This window comes from Macaca nemestrina, chromosome 12 (genome assembly GCF_043159975.1).
Source record: "Macaca nemestrina isolate mMacNem1 chromosome 12, mMacNem.hap1, whole genome shotgun sequence".
NCBI lineage: Eukaryota > Metazoa > Chordata > Mammalia > Primates > Cercopithecidae > Macaca > Macaca nemestrina.
Window position 1 is genome coordinate 123,271,025 of NC_092136.1, and position 20,630 is coordinate 123,291,654.

A 20,630-nucleotide genomic window follows, 5' to 3' on the forward strand; every position below is an offset into this window, starting at 1 on the left:
GGGGACACAACTTCTGTGTCCCTTACCTGTCTTCTGCATAGTCCAAGAATCATCATTTGGTAGCAAGGAGAAAGGTGGGTGGAGGGGTATGTAATTAAGTTACTCATTCCATCTTATCTGTTACCAACTTTACAGGTTGCTCAGTGCCTCTTTTCTTATCCTCGGGCATGTGAGCAATTAAACACTGGCTCCATTTCTTTTTCTTTGCCATTTCTCCTTAATCTAAAGGTGTAGCTTTTCCACTGAGAGGTGGATAAACCCATTCTGACCCTGATTCAAATGGTGGTGGGGTGGGGAGATGGGCTGTGGGAGTGCAGGTTGTTTGAGTGCACCCCCTACTTCCCCACACAAAAGCTCCCTTGTGTCTTTTATGTGAGCATGATGGGTGAATTAGTCAGTTGAATTTGGAATTGGAATTTTGAAACTCTTTGTTTGGTTGACTTTTGAAACTCCACTACAAACTTGCTGTGGGATCCACAAGGGGAACAATTTCTCCCACTCATCTTTTTTTCCCTTTAGAAGTGAAAGAGATCTATTATCTGTGTTTCCTTTTTCTGGACATCTTAAATGATGGATAGGTTCAACTGGCTGAGAGTTATCCTTGTAAATAAGGGTATTTTGGCTGGACGCAGTGGCTCACACCTGTAATCCCAGCACTTTGGGAGGCCGAGGCAGGCAGATCACTTGAGGTTCGAGACCATCCTGGCCAACATGATGAAACCCCGTCTCTACTAAAAATACAAAAAAGAGCCGGGCGTGGTGGTGCATGCCTGTAGTCCCAGCTACTTGGGAGGCTGAGGCAGGAGAATCGCTTGAACCCAGGAGGCAGAGGCTGCAGTAAACCAGGATCGTACCACTGCAGTCCAGCCTTAGGTGACAGAGCAAGACTCCATCTCAAAATAACTAACTAACTAACTAAATAAATACCAACAGATGTGACCCTTAAGCAGAGACTCAAGAAGTCCGATGCTCTATACTCTCCTAATCCATACATTTCTTCTTCAGTACCTATATCAAATGGTGATATGCTTGTATGTGATTCACTTCCACAATGGGAAATTTGCTAAAATTAATTGGAGTCTTTTTAAGTGAAGACATTGATAGCTATAGGAAGCTTTCACCAATCTACAAATGTGACCAGTAAATCCAAGAAAATGCAGAATGTCTGTGTACTTTGTGGAGGAGCAATATTTGTGTTCTAAGGTAATAATAATGGTATTATTATTAAAATAATAATAGATACCTTGATACCTTTTTTATTTTTGGAGACAGAGTCTCTTGTGTCACCCAGGCTGGAGTGCAGTGGCGTGATCTCGGCTTACTGCAACCCCTGTCTCCCGGGGTTCAAGTGATTCTCCCACCTCATCCTCCCGAGTAGCTGGGACTACAGGCACACACCCCCACTCCTGGCTAATTTTTGTATTTTTTGTAGAGACAAGGTTTCATCATGTTGGCCAAGCTGATCTCAAACTCCTGGCCTCAAGTGGTCTACCCACCTTGGTCTCCCAAAGTGCTGGGATTATAGTCGTGAGCCACCGTGCCTGGCAATGGATGCCATTTTGAGAGCATATTATGTGCTTAACACTGTGCTTTTCCTACGCTATCTTATTATAGAAACTCTGAAAGGGAAATTACTATTATACTCATCTTCTAGATGAGGCTTAGATTGTCCACTGTGAGAGCTTGTTAGTAGCATAGGTAGGATTCAATTCCAGAGCTCAAGTTCTTTTTTGTTTGTTTGTTTATTTTTATTTTATTTTTATTTTTTGAGACACAGTCTACTCTGTTGTTTACTCTTGTGATCCCATGGCTGACTGGGAGCTGTGGCTTTCTACCTCTTCCCATCATCGTGAGAAAGTATTATAAAGCATATTGCTAACCTGAGAAGAGATCAAAATTCAAAATGCAAAGGATGGCCCATGAGAAGTCAGGGATTGTTTGTACTGTCATTCCGAACCCTTGTGTGATAAGCTCTGAAGTCCTCTGCAGCCTGGGGACAGGACGTTTGTGAACATTGGCACAGGCGTAGGAGTGAGTTTCCAGGGCAGGGCATGGTAGCCTTATGCAGTCATGATCCTTTCCATTTTTGAAGCACTTATACAACTTTGTCATCTGAAAGCACAGTGCAAGGGACCAGCTGCTGACTGGAGGTGGTGCGATTGTGCCTGGAGATGGTAGGTAAGGGAAGGAGCTGTGTAACCAGACCAGAGCTAGCTTTGCATTGGCACCAACTGCAGGTGGCTTGGAGGGCTGAGGGAACTCATGGAGTCCCCATTGTTCTTAAACCCCCACCCATACCCCTAAGATAGTAATTATAAAGACAAGATTATTTTAGTTAACATTGATTGACTGTGCCTATTATGTGTCAGTTACTGCATTTTCATTTAAGTTTCACCTTTTTTTTTTTTTTTTTTAGATGGAGTTTCGCTCTGTCACCCAGGCTGGAGTGCAATGGCACAATCTCGGCTCACTGCAACCTCTGCCTCCTGTGTGCAAGCCATGCTCCTGCCTCAGCCTCCTAAGTAGCTGGGAGGACAGGCACGTGCCACCACCACACCTGGTTAATTTTGTATTTTTAGTAGAGACAGGGTTTCACCATGTTGGTCAGGCTGGTCTCAAACTCCTGACCTCAGGTGATCTGCCCTCCTTGGCCTCCCAAAGTGCTGGGATTATAGGTGTGAGCCACCGCGCCCAGCCAAATTTTACCATTTTTTAGTTACTGCGTTTTCACTTAAATCTTACCATTTTTCTATGAAATAGTATTATTATGACCTCCATTTTATAGATAGGAAAACTGAAGCTTAGAGAAGTTTTATAAATTATATAATATCAAGCAGCTATTAAATAATGTGCTGGAGTTCGAACTGGGAAATTTGACTCCAGATTTCAGTCACTGTGCTACACTGTCCTGTCCAGTTCTAGAGGCTGAGGCCGAGGTAATGTCACTCATGTTTCTGTTGCTTGTTGCGGGGGGCGGTCTCAGAAATTGCTAGCAGCTAAGGGAGGTGGATTTCCCTTGGCCTATCATGTTTTTCCCTGAGGAATTCAGGCATAGAACAGCACTGGTACCCGCCAAGGCCTTCAGTCTTGGACGGGTGTGAGCTTCCCTAAGCAAGCCACCATGGGAGGCTGACAGCTTCCACTTTGTCCAGCCTGCAAGGATTTGTATTCAGAGTCCTTTCTCTCTTTTCTTGATGTCTCCCTCATAGCTGAGTGTGTGGTACTAGAGATGACTGACCCCAAAGGCTTAGCTATTTCCTTTTCTCCTAGAAACTGATCTTCAGTTCTCACCACCTGTGTTCCTCCCTCCTTATCTTGACTGCTTCAGAAACTTCCGCCTCAAGCCCTCATACAACAACCTGACTTCTACAGAGAGCAGTGCAGCTTGGCAAGACCAATTCAGACTTGACCTTTGCAGCAGTGACTCCCGTTGTGCTAATTTGTCTTATGCCAGGCAGCTTCTCTCCATTCACAGCTCCTCTCTGTTTCACCTCTCTCCTCCCACTTCCAACCAGCTCAGTTTCTCTGATTTTCTTTTTTAAGACAAGATATCACTCTGTTGCCCAGGCTGGAGTGCCATGGTACAATCCTGGCTCACTGCAACCTCCGCCTACCAGGTTTAAGCGATTCTCGTGCTTTAGCCTCCGGAGTAGCTGGGATCACAGGCGTGCGCCACCACGCGCAGCTGATTTTTGTATTTTTAGTAGAGATGGGGTTTCACCATGTTGGCCAGGCTGGTCTCAAACTCCTGACCTCAAGTGATCCTCCAGCCTTGGCCTCCCAAAGTGCTGGAATTACAGGCTTCAGCCACCATGCCCAACCAGTTCTCTAATTTTCTTTATGACTTTTCTTTATTTCCATGTTGACTCTTATTGTTTGTGATGACATTTTTCTACCACTCTCCAAAAGCCCCTCTTAATGTTGGATACCTCGTTCAGCAAGTATCTTCTGTTGTATTTCCTTATTCCTCTTTTTCTGTCTTTTCCTTATTTTAGTGACTGTCTCACCTCTCTGTTTCAATGTCTTAAAAAATATATAAATTTTTGGCTGGGCGCGGTGGCTCACGCCTGTAATCCCAGCACTTTGGGAGGCCAAGGTGGGCAGATCATAAGGTCAGGAGATTGAGACCATCCTGGCTAACACCGTGGGAAACCCCGTCTCTACTAAAAAATACAAAAAATTAGCAGGGTGTTGTGGCGGGCGCCTGTAGTCCCAGCCACTCGGGAAGCTGAGGCGGGAGAATGGCATGAACCTGGGAGGTGGAGCTTGCAGTGAGCTGAGATGGCACCACTGCACTCCAGCCTGGGCAACACAGCGAGACTCTGTCTCAAAAAATAAAAAATAAAAATAAATAAATAAATATTTTTTTTTTTTTTTTGTAGAGACGGGAGGCTCTCACTCTGTTGTCCAGGGTGGTCCTGAACTCCTGGCCTCAAGTGATTCTTCCCCTCAACCTCCCCAAGTGCTGGGATTACAGACATGAGCCATCATGCCCAGCTTGTTTTGATGTCTTTGTTCACCTAAAACAGCAGGTGGGTTTGACTGCTGTCCACTCTACCTCTACCATCATCAATTCTGTGGAGGATGTAAAATTTTCCTGCTCTGGGGTAAGAGGTCACATGGATTAGGGGAAGACAGGTGGTAAACCACTGAATGAAAAACAAACACCTAACTTTTAGGTTATATTTGCTATGTGCCAGACACAACTCTAATCCCTTTACATATGTTATCTCAGTTAATCTTTGTAACAGCCTATGACTTGAATATTATTATTATCCCTGTCTTATAGATGAGGAAATGGGGGCACACAGGGCTAAGTAACTTGCTCAAGATTCACAGATGGTGGGTGAGTGGTCGAGTCAGAATTCAAGCTGAAACTCTTCCTCATGCTTAGCTGCCTCTAGGAGCTGATGGTTAACAAAAGAAAAGGCACTGAAGCAGATACACATCCTCATGGGAACACAGACACACTGCCCTCTTTCTCTTTCACTCTCCCTCTCTTTCTTCCTTCCTCTTTCTTTCTCTCCCTCTCTTCTGTCTAGATAACCTGTCATCTACGTACATAGGGAGCATCTACATCTAGTGACCTCTCAAGGTCTTCCTTATTTCAAGTCCCTTGTAGTTCTGTAAATCTCTTTCTGTTTCATCACCATCTTTTCAGTTTACAATCAGCACCCAGACTCTTGAAAGAAGGGATTTCACCTCTTTGGCAAAAGCATTTGATCTGTATTTATAGGCTTAGGACAGGCAGAGAGATCAAGCCGCACACTCTGTAAGCAATGCAAACATGGCCGCAGCACTGCCCGTTATTCAGAACTACATGTCCCAGAGTGCAGCGGGGGAGGTTGATGTGACCAGGGTTTGAAACAGCCTCACTCAGTTTCCTTGCAACCCCACCTCCCAAGAGGCAGCTGCCATGGAGGCTCTTCCTAAAGAAGCAGGTGCAGTGTCCAACCTTGGAGTTGTCCTTAGGGAACTTGGTGCTTGTACTTCCCGCAACCCCTTCACCCACACCCCTGCCAGAACTCATTCCAGCCTCTTTTCAAAAGCATCTGTTTTTTTTTTTTTTTTTCCTGTCTCTCTTTAACTTGGTGTATAAGTACAGTGATTAAGAAGTTAGGAAGTAATACCCAAAGTAAAGCAATTAGTAGAGATAATTGCCCTAGAGAGAGAATGATATTATAAAGAGGCATTTCTTTCTGTATTTCATTAAATATTAGGCAAAATGAAATGAGCCTAAGTTGCTGAAGAGGGAGCTTCTGGTCTCTAGTTCAAAAAGCAAAAAGCAAATGCATACAATAGAGAAACTAGTTATCTTATGAATAATTATTTAGATCAAGTCCTTTCTGGTTAGTAGCAGCAGAGGTAGGGATTCAATTGGTTTTATTTAGACAACCTGCATTAGTACCCCTCCCCCTCTCCCCAACCCTGTTTTCTCTTTCATTCTCTTTTCTTTCTGGAGTTTTCTTTGACTCTGGGACTTCTCCCCACTCTCATTAAAGCCTAGGACTCTCCCCTGCCTCCTGCCCAGCCCTAACTTCTAGGTTGTCTACTCTGCAGTTAACAGCACTCTTCCTCCTGCTTTAAGTTCAGACGTATGAATCGCTGTGTAATATACATATGGTGCTTCTGAAGCCTTCTGCACATGTTCACCATCCAGAGCTGTATCACAGTTCTTTAAAAACTGAGTCAGTAAATGCTTTTGGTCATTCAGGTGACTGGGTGGACCCCCATTAACATGGATCTGATTTCTGTGTGATTTTGATGTGATAGAACATCCGTCTCCATTGATACTAGCCTTCTGCTCTCCATGTGTTTGTACATTTGACTATCAGCCCAGGAACAAAGAGGATGGCAGGCCTCAGCAAGAGCCAGAAGAAACGTTACAGGCCTCTGGGCAGAGAAGATGACATGTAGATTGGCATGGCCCCCACACCTTTGGTTTGTGGTGGGGGTATGATTGATTACCTCTACTGCAGTGCTAGCAAAGCCTCATGGCTTTTCAAGTTTATTATATTCAAGACCATGGTCTAGGGCTTATAGAAACCAGGCAATAGGCTAAAGGAATCCATCTATTGGCCTAAATTCCACTACTGTCATCCTCAACCTTTTTTTTTATTAGTGTAGGATGGAATATGAATGGGAGAAGTGTTGAATTCCGTTTATTGTGGCTGGAAAAAAAACCATGTTCCTCTAACAGGATGTGTGCCTGTATCAGGATATACATCCTTCCCCCAACCTCAGTTTAAATCAGAGTAGTTAAATTAAAATAAATTAAAATAAGGTGAACATGAGTAAATTCATTTAGATAAATACTTTTTATCTAAAAGCAATTTTCACTGTACATAGGACATAGGAGATTTGTTTAAATATATATACCAACCTCTGAATAGTCCCAAGATTTTTTTCTTAATGTTTAATAATGCATTTTTTATAATTTGCCATCTTCAATTTAAAAAAAAGCCCTCAAAGGGAAGTGTCAAATTGAGGTTTTATGTTCTCTACCGAACTGTAGTAACAGGGAGCAAGACTTGGGTGCAGATTGAGGAAGAAAATGTTGAGAGGTAGGAAATTTGGTATTATGATGTTTAGTGGAAAGGGATTGGACTTAGTGAATATGGGGTGAGTCTCAGTTCTGCTCTGCTGACTGTGTGATGTTGGACAAGTTGCTTAGAGTCTCTGAATCTCAGGTTAGTTATCTTTAAAATGGGGGAAACAGTCTTGACCTGACAGGGTTCTCAGTGTCCAAGGAAGTAATGGATTTGGAAATGATCTTCTATTTTCTGCTGCTATAACAGAACACCACAGGCTGAGTAATTGATAAAGAAGTGAAGTTGGCCGGGCGCGGTGGCTCAAGCCTGTAATCCCAGCACTTTGGGAGGCCGAGACGGGCGGATCACGAGGTCAGGAGATCGAGACCATCCTGGCTAACACGGTGAAACCCCGTCTCTACTAAAAAATACAGAAAACTAGCCGGGCGCGGTGGCGGGCGCCTGTAGTCCCAACTACTCGGGAGGCTGAGGCAGGAGAATGGCGTGAACCCGGGAGGCGGAGCTTGCAGTGAGCTGAGATCTGGCCACTGCACTCCAGCCTGGGGGACAGAGCGAGACTCCGTCTCAAAAAAAAAAAAAAAAAAAAAAAAAGAAGTGAAGTTTATTTAGCTTATGGTTTTGGAGGCTGGGGAATCCAAAAGCGTAACACCAGCATCTGGGGAAGGCCTCGTGCTGAGTTACCCCATGGCAGAAGGGCAAGAGAGTACCTTAGACAGGAAGAAAGTCGGTTGATCTCATCCTTTTATTGGGAGCCCACTCGTATGATAACTAACTTACTTTCAGGATAACTGAATCAAACCATCCATGAGGGCCACTCTCATGACCTAATTACCTCTTAAAGTTTCTACCTCTTAATACTATACTGTTACAGTGGCCATTAAATTTCAACATGAGTTTTGGAAGACACATTCAAACAATAACAGAAATGCATTGTAAATTATGGAGCACTATATAAATGAGAATTGTCACAGCTATTGTTCCTGTAGTTAAGCCAGACCCGTGAGCACAACACTGTGTGTTGTCAGTGTTATCAATTTTTTGGAAAACTCTTTCCTAGTCTATATTGATCTACCTGATTGAGTTGTTTGGTTATAAAGTCAGACTTGAACAGAAGCAAGGTAATAAATGATCATGCAATCATTGCTTTCTTTTTTTTTTTTTTTTTGACAGAGTTTTGCTCTTTTTGCCCAGGCTGGAGTGCAATGGCATGGTCTTGACCCACCGCAAGCCTCTGCCTACTTGGTTCAAGTGATTCTCCTGCCTCAGCCTCCCAAGTAGCTGGGACTGCGGGTGTGCACCACCATGACTGGCTAATTTTGTATTTTTAGTAGAGATGGGGTTTTATTATGTTGGCAGGCTGGTCTCGAACTCCAAACCTCAGATGATCTGCCTACCTCAGCCTCCCAAAGTGCTGGGATTACAGGTGTGAGCCACTGTGCCTGGCCGTGCCTTCTTTTTTAAATTATATTTTACTCTATCTAACACTTGCTTTGTTGTTGTTGTTTTTTTTTCTGTGGTCTGGGGGCTGGATTGGGAGTAGGTGTGGGGGAGGAAACGAAGAAGTAAATAAGGAGGGGTCATTTTTCTTTGAGGATCTCACCATTTCTGAGGGTAAAGTCTACATGGAAATGAGCACTGGGAGACTGACATCCTTGTTTTGACCCTTTGGCCTTTTATCTGGGCCTGTTTCCTCATCTGCAAAATGGGAGCTGAAGCTGTAAGGTCCCATTCACTTGTAACCTTTTGTAGATGTGAGATAACAAGCATGAAGGAACCAATGTCCTTAACAGAAGAAAGGTTAGCATGTTTCAGGGGCTGCTACAGGGGAGCTGATGGGGGAAAATGATAGGAGGGAGGTACTTGGCGATGCCTCAGGAACTACATGGGTGTTTTTCTATAGATTATTCTTTCTGATTGGGAGAAATATCTTTAAATATTTGGATGGGTTTATTTTCATGTTTTTGTCAGGAAGATGAGTGGCTCACCAGAGCATACACCCCGTTTCCTCACCAGTTTCTAGGAGCCTTGCTCTGTCGTATGGATGCCAGCTCTGGCACCGCAAACACACACAGTGAATATATGTACTGTGTTTTAAGAAGAATCCTTGCACTGTCTTGGGAATGTGAGCAGCCTGCTCCTCTTTTCCCAATAGGGCTGAGATACTCTGATCCCCTTCCCCGGGGCTCCCCTCATGGATGAAGCTTATCCCAGGTTGACCGAGTAAAGTGGGCCAGAGAGGAAGCTGTAGTCACTGCAAGCGAGCGGCCTGTCCCTGCTGGGCAGGAAACCTAGAGTGATGAATGGGGCTGGATGAAGTCATCCTGCTCCTCCAATCAGACTGCTCGGAGAGAGCCAGGGGCCTCTGCAGATCCAGCCAGGCTGCCGGCTGCTCTCATGTACCTTTAGACAGAGGCTGTGAGTCTCTGGGAGTGGAGTGGGGGTGTGTGAACCGCCCGCTCCTGGCTCCTGTGTAGGCCTCAGTCAGTCTGAATGTTATTGCAAGGTGAGTGGCTTCACCGGGCGAATTTCTCTCCTTTTGCATTCTCCACCTTGCCGTGCCAGGCTCCGGCTTTGTGGCTCCGGCACTTCCTTGCACAGCACCTTTCTGCTTCCAGCCGAGTGCCTGCACCTTCTTGAGGTTCTCACACCCGCCTGCCCCCCACCAGCCGCTGACCTTCTCCCTTCCTGCTCCCCCCAGCTCTTGCTCATTACCTGCCAGCTGGCCTCTTCCCACATGCCCCCCTCATCCTGACCTGTGGGTACCAGTTGGCGGGGTGATGGGAGGGCAGGCCTCCATCTTTGTGCCTTCTCCCTCTCAACAGGGGGAGCCTGGGAAGACCCACACTTCGCTCCTGGGAAGAAGTACCAGGCCAGGGGAAGTGCCCCCTGACTCAGCCTCCTGGGTGTCTGTGGAACACAGACAGGAGACAGGGCCCCCCTACTTGGTGTGGACCTCCAGACTCTGACCTCTTACCCGGAAACTGAGGAAGTCCCAGGGGGGCCACAGAGTAGAAATAGGTGTCTTATTTTCCCCAGCCTTCCAGAGGGGTGGTGTGTTCTCCCTGGGTGGACGTTTGTGACTCTGCCTTTTCTCTCTGGATGGTGCCGCTGCTCCTTAGGCCAAGCAGAGATCATGGAGCCGGCTGACATGGCGACAGCAAAGGTAGGATGGAAATGCTGCCGGCCGCACTGTGCGTAAGTGGCTTCGCTTGGCGAGTTCTGCCTTTGGTTCACTTTTCTCTCTCCTCCTCTCCCTCAGCCCGCCACTCGTGAGCATCCAGGGGCTGTGTCAGAGTGGAGGGAAATGTTGTGAGCACCAAGACCTCAGGAGAGGCGAGGAGGTGCCAGGTCCTACAAAGCACATGCCCCACCGTGGTGTGCTTGGAAGTCGGAGTGGGTGGATGAGGGGTGCAGGGTGGAGGGTGGAGGTATCTGTAGCTTTCATCTGCACTCACTTATATGTCCCTCTTTTTCTTTAGTCTTGCCCTATTTTTTGTTTCTCTTTATCCTGTCTCTTTTTCAGTTACGCCTCTCTTTTACTCTCTCTCTCTCCGTCTTCTTCCTCTGCTTCTTCTCTGCACTGCATTCCATTTGTGCAACCTCCATACTTTCTTTTTACCTTCTGTTTGCTTCTCTTTTCCTTCTCCCTGTTGTATAAGGAATGGGTGGGGTTGGTGCGGGCTGGACCGTCTTAAAAGCAGAGACTGCCTCTCATCCTGCAGCAGACGTTGGCCTTGGGATTGGAGAGGAGTTTGTTTGTGAGTGGCAGATGCTGCTGCTGTCCCCGCCCACTGCTCGCCGGATGCCCCAATGGCAGTGTGGGCCTGGGCACCTCCAGGGAATGGGGCCTGGGTGCTGTGCTGCTCGAACCCTGTGGGCACGCTAGAGGGCGTTCCTGAGATAGCTTTCAAATCTCTCCTGGCTCCTGCTTGCAATTTGAAATTTGCTTTTCTGTGTATTTTTCCAAACAAGGAGTTAGAGCCATTGGGAGTGGATGGGGGCATCTAAGGAGGCTTAGTCTGTGCAGCCCCAACCCCAGCTCCAGTGTGCAGGAAGAGATGTGTAATCCTTCCTGAATATCTCAGCCTTTCATTTGGGAGCCTTGCTTTTTGGCCAGATGGCAGGGTCTCCTTTCTCTCAGAGATGGAAGACTGGACAAGGTTCAGACTTCTGGAGCAGGTTGGGTACCCTGTGTTGTGTATGGAGGAAGAATGAGAGAGGACACCCAAGCGGCAAGTCTGTTGCCAGCATGAACCGGCAGGAATGTGTTATAGTGGTTAGGACATGTCTGTGGGAATCATAGAACTTGGTTTTCTGCTCCTCCCAGCCCTGCAGGCTGTGTGATCAGATCCAAGTCACTTAACTTCTCTGGGCTTCCATCTCCTGGTCTGCACAAAGGTGAAAATTACACACATCTGTTGTTTTAATCAGTTTAGGTCTGTCAAATTCTCAGTTTTCTTAAAAAGGAGTCAGAGAGAGCAAACTAAATGAGAACAGGTCTTCCTGGACCCATTCCCTCCTCTGTCTCCCCTTCCTCTCTCTTTTTCTGTCTTCCACAAACATCTGAATAGCCCCTTTGAATATGGAGTGTTGCAAAGTGCTTATACTACCTTGACAGTGGGCAGTGGCGGCCATGAAAGCAGGCATCTGCAACTGTGTTTGGATCCAAAACAATTTGCTGCAAGCAGTTTGCTGTGTGGTGGGAATGCTGCTGTCCGTCTTCACCAGGGCCTTGCAAACCCTCTAGTGAACTAGCTCTTGAAGTTGTAGGTGGTTTGTTATCAACCAGCTGGCTCTCAGGAGATGGTGGTGGCGAGTGCTCTGGAAAAGGTGTGGTCTGGGGATTTTGGGGGTTTATTCTGTGGTTAGTTTGGAAAGGTCTGTTTAGTTTGTATTTGCATATGGAGGCAGAAACAGCCTGATTTTACTTAGGCCCTTGCTTTCCCTTAGTCCAGATTGCACATGATTTAAGCAGGTATAGCATCAGATGTTAGAGTTGGATCGTTCTGTTTTATTTTTGCAAAAAATAAAAAATTAGCCAGGTGTGGTGGCATGCACCTGTAGTCCCAGCTACTGAGGAGGCTGAGGCATTTACTTGCAGAACCTTGACCAACAGAGAATCTGATTGGCTAACAGAAACTGATGTCATTTCACAGCAGCATTGTGAATCTTTTTTTTTAACCTTCTCTAATCCAGACCCTTTGGAAGTTTACTTCAGGCATTTTCAATCTGTGCCTGTGAACCATTCAGGGCTCTGGATGGATTTTGGGAGAGGGTCCACGAGCCCCCCTTGTTGGTAGGCAGAATTTTGTATTTCTGTACATTTTTCTGGGGAGAGTATTCTTGACTTTCATCAGCTCCCCAGAAGGCTTATTACTCAAAAAAGTTTAAGAACTTTTAACTGATCAAGATGCTCCCATAAAGAGCCTATTTCTGTAGCCTAGGTACAAAGCCCAGGTACAAGAGGAACTTACATATTACGGCCAATGTCCTGGAATCTCTGATAATGCATAAAAGCAGCTTGTAAGTAATTTACATACAATTTGAATATCACTTTTTAAATGTCTAAATACATGAAAAATGCATCCCCCTTATCTCAGGCTTCCCCTTTTATTTCTGAGATACTATTCCCAGAATCTCCCCTAGCCGCAATGAACTGGGTTAAATTACCCTGGAATGAAATAGCTTTTGGTGGAGGTGTGGTCAGTCTTGATGACAACATTCCTTATTAGACTGTTCAGTTCCTGGAGTAGAGCTTTTAGAGGTGTGACTTCACTTTCTGAAGGCTGGATTTTGAGGTGCTATTACTCCACTGCATTGTCATAGTACTACTCGTTTTTTTTTTTTTTCTTTTTAAGGTTACACTGCAGACTAGTGCCATCTGATAACCTGACTTGACTGTGTTAAGATACGTAGATGTAGATGATGAATTGTTACTGAGAGTTTTCTTTCTTTCTTTTTTCTTTCTTTGTTTCTTTCTTTTTTCTTTCTTTCCCTTCCTTCCTTCCTTCCTTCCTTCCTTCCTTCCTTCCTTCCTTCCTTCCTTCCTTCCTTCTTTCCCTCCTTCCCTCCTTCCCTCCCTCCTTCCTCTCTCTCTCTCCTTTCTTCCTTTCTTCCTTTCTTTCCTTTCTTTCCTTTCTTTCCTTCTTGACAGGGTCTCTGTTGCCCAGGCTGGAGTGCAGTGCTGCAATCATGGCTCATTGCAACCTCAACTTCTTTGGCTCAAGTGATCCTCCTGCCTCAGCCTCCTGAGTAGCTGGGACTACAGGTGCATGCCACCACACCTGGCTAATTTTTTATTTTTTGTAGAAATGGAGTCTCACTATGTTGCCCAGGCTGGTCTCGAACTCCTGGGCTCAAGCAATTCTCCCACCTTGGCCTCCCAAAGTCTGGTATTACAGGCTTGAGCCACTGTGCTTGGCAAGAGTTTCTGTCTTAACTTTGAGAAAAGAGGTTAGGGAGCATTAATGAACCCATTCGTTCACCAGATGTTTATTAAATGCTGACTGTACGCCAGTGGAGAGAGTTCAGTGTGGAGAGCTTAGAGATGGGTAGCTCACAGTCACTGTGAAGAGATGGTCATGGGTCTTTGCGGGAGACAGACGAGAAACAAATTATGGCAATACAAGGTAATAGGTTCAAAATCAGGGAAGCCAGAATAATTACCTGACTGGACAGTTCATGAAGGGCTTTGTAAAGAAAGTTACATTTGATCTGAGACCTGAAGCGTGGGTGGGAATTTATCAGGTGGACACGAGAGGAAAGATGATGTGGCTGTGATTTGGAGTTGGACATGTCTAGGTTCAAATGCTGACCCTGTTGCTTTCTGGCTCTGTGAACTCCAGTGAATTATCTTGGCCTTCCCTGGTCTCAGTTTCCTCATTTGTCCATGAGGTCACCATCAATACGCCGGGATTGTCATGAGGATTAAATGCAACGCTTTAGGATTAATGTCTGGCACACTGCAGATAGTCACTGAATGGTGGTCATGGGTGCAGAGATCTGTTAGAGAACAGTGGACCCCGGATGGACATGACAGGGTCCAGGGCATGACAAGTAGCTTGGCAGGACTGGTGCCTAGGATGCATGTGGAAGACAAGAGGCAGATGTCAAAATCAGAACAGAAACAGGGAGCTGAAACGCTGTGAAAGCTCGTGCAGTGCCAAGATTGCATAGACACTGCGAACAGCTGAAGGACTTCAAGGTACCATCAGGTTTGCTTTTGAGAAGTTACTCTACTCTGGCTCCGAGGCAGACAAGTAAGATAATTGCCTCGTTTTGCTCCATCTCTGATAACTTTTTTTTTTTTTAATACATCTATCTCTCCCCACTAGACTGTGAGCTCCTTGAGGACTGGGATTGTGTGTTTTGTTTCTTAATTCACAGAAACCCTAGCACTTAGCATTTTACTTGGCAGATGATAGATGCTCAATAAATATCTGGTGAATGAACAAATAGGAGAGGCTAACTGCAACTACAAACCTAAAGGTAAGAATTGAAAGGCGGGTGAACGCTGACAGCAAGAAGCACACTCTAGTCATATTTCAGGTGCTAGAATTGACATGATGTAGTTCCTAATTAAATGCGAGATGGAAGAGGAGGAGTCTAGGGTGAATTGTTGGTTTCTGACTGGGTGACTTGGAGCTGGTGAGGTGATTTGAGATCGATACAGGAGGTCAGAGTTGGGAGGAGACAGTGGGACAGTGAGGAGTTTCCTTTATTCATGATGGCTCTGAACTGCCTGTGAGATATCTAGGTGAAATTGTTCAGGAACAATAAGAAATTTGTGTCCGAGGTTAGGGAGTGGTACTGGTTGAGCATCTCAGATCTGAAAATCTGAAATGAGAAATGCTCCCAAACCTGAAACGTACTGAGTGCCAACATGCCGTTCAAAGGCAATACTCGTCAGAGCATTTCAGACTTCAGATTTGACTATGTATCCTGCAAATATTCCAAAATCCAAAAAAAATCAGATGCCCCATCACAGCAGTTGAGAGGCAGAGGCTCTCCTTATAGGGTGAGGTCTTAGAACGGAGAGCCTTCTTCACAGGGGAGTCTGAACTTCTGGATTTTGTGGAGAGATTGAAAAACATTGGCAGACCAGCAAAGAATTACCAGTTATTTATTTTACCTATGAAAGCTAGCAACTAAACTAAAATATAGAACTACCACCACTGTGTATATGTATATTTAAAGAATATTTAAACAAAAAATTTAGAAGGTCATGCTGTCAATATATTCAAACTTTTTTCTGTCTCTCTTTCTTTCTCTTTCTTTTTCTTTCTCTTTCTTTCTTCCTCTTTCTCTCCTTCCTTCCTTCCTTCCTTCTTTCTCTCTCTCTCTCTTTCTTTCTTTCCTTCTTTCTTTCTCTTCAGACAGAGTCTTGCTCTGTCTCCCAGGCTGGAGTGCAGTGGCACGATCTCAGCTCATTGCAACCTCCACCTCCTGGGCTCCAGCAATCCTCCTACCTCAGCCTCCCATGTAGCTGGGACCACAGGTATGCAACACCACACCCAGCTAATTTTTGTATTTTTAGTAGAAACGAAGATTTCACCATGTTGCCCAGTCTAGTCTCAAACTCCTGAGCTCAAGTGATCTGCCCACCTTGGCCTCCCGAAGTGCCAGGATTATAGGTGTGAGCCCCTGCACCCAGCCAACATATTTAACCTTTTGGTGTTTACCACATTGTCCTAATTTTTCTCAATTCATTACCACTCCATGTAAAAACCCCATCATGGTACACACCAGCACACAAATGCCACTGGATCATCAAAGGTAGTTAGTGGCTCAGTGCATGGAAGAGCATTTACTGAATAGTGCTGGTCACAAAATGGATGGAAGCTGAACACTTTGGTCTACTCATGATATGCCAGTCTCATGTCTGTTGTGATGTTGAGAGAGGGTAGTGGGTATCTGTGCCTGAAACAACTTAAAGCTTCCCCTGCCCTAACCTTAGAGCACTGTTGAGAAAATGTCCCGATGACGAAATGAAACTGTTTAAAATTGAACTCATTAGATGCTCCATCCAAGTAAACCTGTATTTATTGGCAGTGATAGTAGCAATATGTTCCGAAGGCACTATTTCTGGACACCTCTCATGCAAATAGGAAGCTCTTGTCTCCATAAAGGATGATGACAAATATTGGATCCCTTTTTTTTTGGCTCTTTTGTGTTAATACCAGACTAATCAAGAAGTATCACGAACAGACAATGTAAGTCAGCTGAGACTATTCACCGTTACTCGTCTGTTGATTAAAAAAAGTTGGTGTAATGATTACAAACCTGTTCATTTTGGAAAACAGAGATAATATGTCCTTCTGATTAGATATGTGTCTCTTAGAGACTTACTGCCTTATATTTTAAGTTAGTGTTATTTAATATAGTTTAATGCCCATCTTTTGTCTTCCTTGTTGGATTACTGACTGGTAGAGATCAAAGAGAACTCTGGATCTAACTTTGAAATATCATTGTGATTTGCTTGGGTCATGAACATATTAGACGCTCCGTAAGTATGGTTCTGTTTTTGGACAGAGTCTCGCTCTGTCACCCAGGCTGGAGAGCAATGGCACGATCTTGGCTTACTGCAACCTCCACCTTCTGGGCTCAAGGAATTCTCCAGCAACAGCCTCCTGAGTAGGTGGGATTACAGGTGCACACCACCACGTCCGGCTAATTTTTGTGTTTTTAGTAGAGATGGTGTTTCACCATATTGGCCAAGTTGGTTTCAAACTCCTGACCTCAAATGATCCACCTGTCTCAGCCTCCCAGTGCTGGGATTACAGGCATGAGCCACCACCCCCAGCCATAAGTACAGTTCTTGTTGAAAAAATAAACAGCTGATTGACCTAATGGAAAGAACACAAAACAATGCAAATATATTCCCAACAAAATAGGAAAAATTGGAAAATTTGTTGACATAAAGGAGAAAAAGTAGATTAGGAGCAGGAAATGGAGCCTGTGGTTCCTGTAGTATATAGTGATGGTTCTGTGGACACGGGCTGGGAATAATCATAGCAGTGGTGAAAATGTATTGAGCACTTACTTGCTCTTAGTGTCATCCGCTCCTCATAGCAACCTGATGGGTGCTTGTCATCCTCACCTTTTTAATGGATGAAGGAGCCGAGGCTTAGAGAAATGGAGTAAGTTGCTCAAGGTCACCTAGCTATTAAGTATAGATTTGAACTCAAGGCTAATTCTAGAATCCCGGTGCTAAACCACAGTACACACCACTGGGGGTGGTGTCAGTCCCAGCTCAGTGAAGAATGCGGTTTTTCTGCACTTGTCCTATCATCGAGCAGTTTCTCTGCCAACAATAAATAGATTCTTACTGTGTCCTTGGCCAGGCAACTTTCACTTTTAAAATGAGTTAACGCTCAATTCATCTGTATTTTAAAAAATGGTAATACTGATACGTAATTTAGTGGAAGAAGCAGAAATCCCCATTTGGTGGGAAGACAACAGGAAGCAGCTGGCTGTGGGTGTATGGGTGCCTCCTCCCAGAGAGAACCTGAGTTTATAAGCACCCTCCCGGGTCCCTAACACCATCAGTCACCCTGAATTTCTCCTGAGGATAAACCAGGAGGAGCCACGGGGGTAATGAGAAATCTGCCTCCTTTCTTCCATCTGGCAGGAGGGGTGTTTTCCTTTGTTACGTGTGTAATTAGGATGATGAGTGACTTCAGGCGGCAGCCCCTCTCCTGGTTGTGGGGTTTCTCTGAGGTGTGTGCATCTTTCTGACAGCAGGGCTCTTACCTCCTTGGGGCCACCATTCTGTGCACCAGCAGAAGGGGTCTTGTGATCCAGGACACGGGGATGAGCAAGCATGCAGAGAAACCAACACTAGTCAGGCAGTCAAGCATTCAGGAAGCGGGAGGATGATTTTAGAGGTGAAGGGGAAAGTGGGATAGAGGGGGGAGTCCTCTTTGGGGATTTCCATTACCAGACAGAGCTCTTGTCTCCTCATCTGGAGGAGACAAGATATCCCTGGAGAAGGGATATCAATGGCTGCTTAAATGGGGGAAGAGAGAAAGCTTAGTTGGGTGTTGCACTGAGTTCAGTGAGGGAGGTGATCCCAATGTATGTCCTGGCTAAGGGGTTTCCTTACCCTGAGTTGCATGAGGGGGCTTGTGATTCTCAGGTATGGTGTTCATACCTTTTCCTTTTTTCTCTTTTTACCAGTTACAACCTTATAGAGCGGCTAGCAATGGCAATACTAGTAGGAAGATAACTAGACCTCACTGAGCCTGCATGTCTTGTGTTAAGTGTGGTTTAGCACTTCACTGGGCTGCTGTGAGAATCACTGTGCATAAGGTTTGTGCGACCCCTTTAGATTCTAGAGTGATCAGAGGATCACAGCCAAACAGGGAAGCCCTGACTGCCTCAGTCTTGCTTCCTTCTCTTCCTAGGGGCACAAACAAGCTGAGTGGAGTTTGGCTTTGATATTGCCTATCCTGTTTATTACCTGAAGGAATATTCTGGATTAGGAGATTGTGAAGGAGGGGCAAAGAAGCCTGGCGGGAGGTGATTCTGTTCATTTTATTTTTTAACTCCAGTGCCTTCAGTAAATCCAGGAGGTCATAGAGGCAGAAGGAAGCATTCTGGTTTTTTTTTCTTTGAGACAGAGTCTCACTCTGCCGCCCAGGTTGGAGTGCAGTGGCACAATCTCGGTTTACTACAAGCTCCACCTCCCAGGTTCACACCATTCTCCTGCCTCAGCCTCCTGAGTAGCTGGAACTACAGGCGCACACCACCACGCCGGGCTAATTTTTGTTGTATTTTTTTTAGTAGAGACAGGGTTTCACCATGTTAGCCAGGATGGTCTCAATCTCCTGACCTCGTGATCCGCCTGCCTTGGCCTCCCAAAGTGCTGGGATTACAGGCATGAGCCACCACGCCTGGCCAGAAGGAAGCATTCTTGAAGCAAACAGCCCCGCTTTGCTCTGCCCCCAAGCCTGCCACCCTTTGCCAGCCCTCTGGCCGCGTGCCTGCCCTGCACAGCACTGTTTCACCCAGACAGTGGGCCTGGAGGGCAGGGGTGTGCATAAGGGTACCAAGGATAGGAGGGGAGGGGCTGGCTTTGGAGGCTCCAAGCTGGGAGCTGACACAGATGAACAGGCTAGAAGGCAAGGCCAATGCCTGCAGCCCACACTGTCACCCCAGAGCCGGTGACTAATAGTGGCAGAGGGTGGGGAGAGGAGAGTGCCAAGGGAGGGAGAGGACAGGGAAGTGGTGGGGAGCACCTGATCGGGGTGCAGCCCTGGCCGTCTGCTGGTCAGCTCACACAGGCTCTCTATTGAGTGCAGTTTGGAAGCGGATTTTGGCTGGAGGACTAGAAAGAGCCTTGTTGTGGAAATGGAGTGTTTAGGAGGCTGCTCCTCCCCTGCTGCTCCTCTCTCACTTGCTTCCTGACCTCCAAAATGCTCCTTAAATATAACACTCTCAAAGCCTGATGACTCCCCTGCCTGAGCTTGGAGCTTTGATTCCCCAACGTGTGACTGCAGAACTGCTCTGCCCCAGATTTCCCAGCAACTAGAGGCATGCAGCTATGCCCTGGTACTGCAGCGCTGCTCCGCTCCTGCTCCTGGAGCAAAGCGGGACGCGTAGGGAGAGCAGCACAGAATGCAAGAATTTGAGCTGGAAGGAGAGCCTCAGGGATCCTGTCATTTATTTTCTGCTCCAGATAGGGAGCCAGAGGCTTGGAGGCTTACCCAAGGTCATGGGATTCTAGTGGTGGAAAGAGCTCCAGATGAGGAGGTGGGAGGCAGGAGGGCTGAATTCTCCCTTGGCTTCTGCCACTCAATGGCAGAAGCCTGAGATAGGACCTGATATTGTGGCGTTTGAGTTCACAGCTTCCAGGTTTCCCTTGGCTGGGTGGTCCTGGGTGTCTGTAGGCAAGGTCAACAATAGCATGCTCTGGTGACCTCTTACCATTCTAGTCCCCATTTATGGATGAGGCAAGAAACACCAATTGTGTTTTTGTTGGATTAGGAAAGGAACAGTACCAGGGTAGGCGAGACTTTAAGACTCATAGAAGACCAACAGAAAGTCAAAGCAGCTGAAATCAAAAGGAAAAAGCTGAACTGTTTCCAGCCTCCATTCTAAACCCAGTAAAGTTCAGAAGAAACCGTGGTAACAAGAGGCTTGGAGTAATACAAATCAAACCAACTTCATGTTCATTAAATTAGTGAACTCAGAAAGGCCAATTTTTGTGAACATATATTTGTGAAAATTCAGGTAACACAAAATATTGTCTAGACCCCTGTGCCTCACCCCCTCTTTATCAAGCCTGTTTATAAAAACCCAAAAAGGATTGATGTTCAGTTGTTTTCTAATTACTCTGTTTATTTTAAAATTGTTTGCATTGAATAATTAGCTAATACAAAATAATATATAGGGAGAGCGCGATGGCTTACGCCTGCAATCCCAGCACTTTGGGAGACCAAGGCAGGTGGATTGCTTGAACCCAGGAGTACAAGAACAATCTGGGCAACACAGCGAAACCCCATCTCTACAAAAAATAAAAATAAAAATAAATTAGTTGGGCATGGTGGTGCTTGTCTGCAATCCCAGCTATTCAGG

The 20,630-nt window shown here is 45.7% G+C and overlaps 1 protein-coding gene across 7 annotated transcripts in view; it reads left to right on the top strand.

The window, feature by feature from the left end:
- LOC105476321 (GRAM domain containing 1B) overlaps nt 1-20,630 on the top strand; it is a 274,233-nt gene that overhangs the window by 148,342 nt on the left and 105,261 nt on the right. Inside the window, exons 1-2 of one of the 7 annotated variants that reach the window (XM_024791092.2) lie at nt 9,433-9,555; nt 10,172-10,215. The exons of the other annotated variants lie outside the window; for them this stretch is intronic. The gene's annotated coding sequence lies outside the window, so the exon portion shown is untranslated. Of the gene's footprint in view, nt 1-9,432; nt 9,556-10,171; nt 10,216-20,630 lie in introns of those variants that run through there. 7 annotated transcript variants of the gene reach the window in all.